Raw genomic sequence first — 5,912 nt, forward strand, 5'->3', positions numbered from 1 at the left:
ATTCTTCTGAAAATGTGGCTTCCAGAACAAGGGATTGAGTGTTGGGTGAATATAGATGTGCGTGTGTAAAATCCTATGTTAAGAAATCACGAAAACAAAAACAGACAAAACAAAAACAAGAAACAAATCCCCCCCCCCCGAAAACACTTTGGGGATCCCATTGTGGCTCAGCAGAAATGAATCTGACTAGCATCCATGAGGATGCTAGTTCAATCCCTGGCCTCCCTCAGTGGGTTAAGCATCAGGCGTTGGCATGAGCTGTGGTGCAGGTCACAGACATAGCTCAGATCTGGCGTGGCTGTGGTTGTGGCTGTGGCCGGCAGCTACAGCTCTGATTCGACCCCTAGCCTGGGAACCTCCATATGCCATGATGAGGCCCTGAAAAGACCAAAACAAACAAACAAAAACAAAAACAAAAAAAAAAAAAAAAGAAGAAGAAATCAGATGGTGTGTCAGAGCCCTTGATTTCAAGATTGTAAACCCTTCTTCTAATTGCATGACATTGGGCAACCCCTGTCCTTTTTGATTTTTCATCATATTTTTAAAAAAAGAGGGTTGCAACTTTTAATGGGTACAGAGTTTCAGTTTGGGGGATGAACAAATTCTTTCTGTACATGAATAATGGTAATGGTTGCTAAAAACCTTGTGAATGTGTTGATTGTGACTGAATTGAACACTTAAAAATGATCAAAACAACTTCCATGTCATATATATTTTACCACAATTTTAAAAAAAGAAATAGGGGAGTTCCTGTTGTGGGTCAGTGGTAACAAACCTGACTGGAATCCATGAGGACACAGGTTTGATCCCTGGCCCCTGCTCAGTAGGTTATGGATCTGGTGTTGCCATGAGCTGTTAAGCTGTGGTGTAGGTCACAGACGCAGCTCAGATCTGGCCTTGCTGTGGCACAGACTAGTGGCTATAGCTCTGATTCGACCCCCAGCCTGGGAACTTCTGTATGCCATGGGCACAGCTCTAAAAAGACATACATACATGCATACATACACACACACATACATACGGTTAGAGAAAATGGTCTATCTCTAAGATTCCTTCAAACATTTCTAAAGCCTTTGCAATTTGATTTCATATGACTTCAGCTTTAAAGGCCGCAAGGGCCAGGCTCAGATCAGAACCGGGCAGGGAAAGTAGCAGGAAGATGCTGGCGGAGATTCTCAGTCCAGCATGAGGGAGGCTGACATTCAGCCCCTGATGCACAACCCTCGCCCACATTGTCCCAGGACTGAGTGCTCTAGTAAAGCGTAAATGCTAATTGCCCCCAGAAAGCAGAACAGTGATGCTGGCTAGGAACCCCCTCCCCGCCCCAAGCTTGAAATCCCTGGAGGGTATTTAAAACAAGCCATGGATCCTCTGACAGCCTGACCTCCAGGTTATCTGAGGAGCAACTCAGAGAAGACCCAGAGACTCTGCCTTGAAAAATTCCTTCCCTGCTCTCTGGCTCTGGTTTTTAAAATCATTTTTCTCTTGCTGTCAGCTGAGGGTAATGGTGGGCTCAGAGGGTACTGTGGGGGTGAGGGCAGGAAAGCCATCCAGTTGGGCTTTAATTCCTTTTTGCTCGTTTTGGAAAGCAGCATCCCCTCTTCCATTTAAAAAGTAGAGGGAAGGAGTTCCAGTCATGGCGCAGTGGTTAATGAATCCGACTGGGAACCATGAGGCTGCGGGTTCGATCCCCGGCCTTGCTCAATGGGTTAAGGATCCAGCATTGCCATGAGCTGTGGTGTAGGCTGGCATCTACAGCTCCGATTTGACCCCTAGCTTGGGAACCTCCACATGCCGAGGGAGCGGCCCCAGAAAGGCAAAAAGACAGAATAAAATAAAATAAATTTAAATAATTAAAAAAAAAAAAGTAGGGGGAAGGGGAAATTGAACAACAGAAACCCAAGCTGAAGCTGAGGACGAAGCAGCCCACATAGGCTGGCAAAGTGAGAGCACACTGATGTGGGGTGCAGCGCCCTCGCTCTGGTGCTCTGGACGATCAGCACCCTCAGGCTGCCTCCCTGGGGCTGCTCTGGGGATTCCCAGGCCCTCCTTAGAAGGAGCACCCAGGTCTGAAGCCCAGCAATGCCCCTCCCCCGCCCCCAATGTGACTATGTAGTAGGCTCTGCACCTCAATCAAGAGACAGACAGGGTCTTCAAAGTGAAAAAGTCAAGGGTTAGCGTATTTGATCTACAATGATTCTCTTTTTCTTTTTGCAAACTCTGGGACTATGCCCAGGAAGCTGAAAACTAGGTCAAGGACCTGATTTAAGGAGTGTTGTCATAGTTCGTCTATTCCACAAGCAGCTGGAAGCAACTCCTTGGGGATGAGAGGAGGCACAATGCAATGCGGCTCATTCAGAGCGGATCTGGTAACCTGCTTATGAAGGAGCAGCTCAGGAGGCTCCAGAACGCTCCAAGGCCAACAGAAAACCCAAGGAAGGAGTCGAGACTGAGAATGAGGATGTCATTAACTTGAAGGTGGCTGGTTCTGTGCTGCCATTTAAGATTGAGAGGCATGGGAGTTCACATCATGGCTCAGCGGAAACGAATCTGACTAGCATCCATGAGGACACAGGTTCAATCCCTGGCCTCCCTTGGTGGGTTAAGGATCCGGCATTGCCGTGAGCTTTGGTGTAGGTTCCAGACCTGGCTTGGATCTGGCATGGCTGTGACTGTGGCATAGGCTGGCAGCTCCTCCCCCGATTCGATCCCTAGCCTGGGAACTTCCATGTGCCACGAGTGTGGCCCTAAAAAAAAAAAAAAAAAAAAAAAAAAAAGAGAGAGAGAGATTTAAGATGGAGAAGCATTTTTGTACCACCTCATGGAAGCCTGCTGTCAACAACTGAGTTTATCAATGAGGCAGAACAGACTCTGATGGGCTGGGCAGCCAGTCAAGAAAACAGACACACCAGCACACGTGGAAATGGAGGATGAAGGTACAACGAATGTGTTCCAGCAGTGGCGACTAAAAAGGAACCTGCTACTTGAGTTCAAAACTCTGTTCTGACAGACCAAGGGTGCCTTCACAATTAGAAAACCACAGTGTGTTCCCACCACATCCTGACTACAATACAGTTTTCTTTTATTTTTCCTTTCCTTATTCCTTTAGTGTATATCCAGTTTTATGTACACAAACATGCTGCATTTGAAAAAAAAAAAAAACAAACTAAATAGAGGGATGGATTGGGGGTTTGGGATTGGCATAGGCACACTATTGTACATGGCATGGATGATCAATGGGGACCTGCTGTACAACACAGAAAACCCTACCCAAGATTCTGTGATAACCGGTACGGGAAAAGAATCCGAAAAAGAAGGGATATGGGTACATGCATAACCACATCACTTTGTTGTGCAGGAGAAATTAACATAACGTTGTAAATCAGCAATACGTCGATAGCATTTTAAAATTCAGGAAAAAAAAACCTAAATAGCCACTGGTGTGTTTTGATCAATTTCAAGAGCAGAGGGGATGGGGAAAACTTACTGATCCTGTGGAAATTCTCTCTTTCCATTAGTGGCAGGCTTCCTCAGCTCTTATCTTTATGTTCCAGTCAGTTATTATACTCTCACTGTTTCAGAAAAAAACAGCAACAGTAAAAGAAAATTCTTGCATACTCTGTTCGATTGCAGAGTTTTAGTGTTTTTTTATTGATTGTTGTAAAACCACAGGCAATTTTCTGACATTTTTGTATGTAGCTGTCACATGGAGAACAATCTGTCTTTAAGTGGGAATAAATTACTCTACAAGGCATTTAGAATTCTATATAGTTGTCCTTTCAAGTCAAGCAGCTTATTGTTTAAAGAAACTTCTTGTTCAAAATGAGAAAAAAAGGGAGTTCCTGTCATTCCTAGTGGAAACAAATCCAACTAGTGTCCATGAGGACTGGGGTTTGATCTTTGGCCTTGCTCAGTGGGTCAGGGATCCATCATTGCCGTGAGCTTCGGTGTAGGTCTTAGATGCAGCTTGGATCCCGTGTGGCTGTGGCGTAGGCTGGCAGCTGTAGTTCTGATTCGACCCCTAGCCTGGGAACTTCCATATGCCACCAGTGTGGCCCTAAAAGAAAAGAAAAAAAAAAGGCAACAAGACGAAACCAGAATCAAACACCCAGATGGCCATCTGGGTGTCTATTAACAGTTAAAAAACAATTCAAGGACCAAACCTTCTGAAACTCGTTAGAAGGAAAGGCGGGACCCACATGGGAGCATCCCTCCCACTTTCCCCCAAACTTCAAATGCTTTCCTTTCAACCCGAGGCAATGTGCATCAGGGACCCACCGCTGGGGCCCCAGTGGGGTGCATGTGTCTTGATTTGAGTTCTGGAGTCAGTCAGATGTGGGTTCAAATCTTGAACCTGCCACTTCCGAGCTGTGCAACTCTGGGCAGACATTTCCTACTTTCTGTGCCTCAGTTGTCCCATCTATACAGTGAGGATGATGGCATCTACTTCATAGGTGGTTGTGAGAGTAAATGAGATAAGACACATAAAGTGCTTTGTCAGCAGGAAGGATCCAATAAACCTGTATCATTTTACTCTGTGATAGACCAAGTCTTTGAGAGCTGAAAGCCATTTCTTCTCTTCAATGGTCAGAGCTACATAGCTTTTTCTCCCCAGTGTTTTATTGTAAAAAATTTCAAACACACAGAAAAGCGGAAAAATGTATACAGTGAGCACCTATATACCTATCACCTAGATTCTACAATTGGCATTTTGCTGTATATGTGTTACCACACACCCTTTTATCTCTTATCTACTCATCAATTCAGCTTTGTAAAATGTATTTTAAAGTAAGTTGCAGACTTCAGTATTTTTACACTGCACATTACCATGTCGTGGTTTTTGTTGCTGTTGTTGTTTTGGCCGGGCCCATGGCATGCACAAGTTCCTGGGCCAGGGATCGGACCTATGCCACAGCTGTAACCAACTCAGTGACACAGCAGTGACAAACTCAGATCCCTAACTGAGCAATGATGGAACTCCATCATACCATTTTTTTTAAAAAACATAAAATGTACATTCGGTGAATTACATAAACCTTGAATATACCATGAATGCATCCATCTTGGATCCTTAGTTCTGTATCCCCACCTCCTGGGTGCCATAGAGACTGCTTTGCTATAGATTGGGTTTTCCCAAGGACCAGGTAGTGGGTGTTGGGTGGTATGAGCAGAGGAAGGTCTGCCCATCTAGGAGCCATTCATCCTCTGAGGTACAGATTGAGTTTATGCTTCTGTCACTATTTCACAGGTCCCAGACAGCCTCAGAGGTCACTCAGTTTATTCAATGTAGAGAATCCTTTTGCAGCTCCCTGGGCAGATGATCATGCAGTCTTCATGTGCTTCCGACCACCTCACTAGGTTGGACTTCTCAAATGTGGACGTTCTTTTTGTTGAGGAACTGAAATTCTTCTTCCTGTTATGCCCAAGTTCTTCCTTCTGGAGACAGATTCATTACCCCCATAAAAAGAGGTAGTCTGGTCTCTCATGTGCCCTTTGTTTTCTCTCAGTTTCTCCAGGTCTTTCCATCCATCCTCACTTGGTGCTTTAGCACATCCTCCCTTGGCACAGTTCTGTGTCTCCATCACGACATTTCCCCAGGGGCAAGGACCCCATCTAAGGCTTCCCTAGGCCAGCCTGAAACACTGCCCCCCTTGAAGGTGCCTAACACATGTGAGCAATTGACTTAGATGGAAAATAGTACAGATATTACATCTGTATATATAAATGTAATTGATGTTTTGGGTCCAAACAACTTAATGAGTTTTGGTCTTTTAAACCTATTTTGTACTACCTATCATGAGTAGGAAATTGTGTGCCCCACTCAGTCTATGTTTTGTACAGGAAAGAGACATAGAATATAACACTTTAACCAAGAGCCTTGATTGATGAAGCTATAAATAAAAATACCATTC

Source organism: Sus scrofa, chromosome 2 (genome assembly GCF_000003025.6).
Source record: "Sus scrofa isolate TJ Tabasco breed Duroc chromosome 2, Sscrofa11.1, whole genome shotgun sequence".
NCBI lineage: Eukaryota > Metazoa > Chordata > Mammalia > Artiodactyla > Suidae > Sus > Sus scrofa.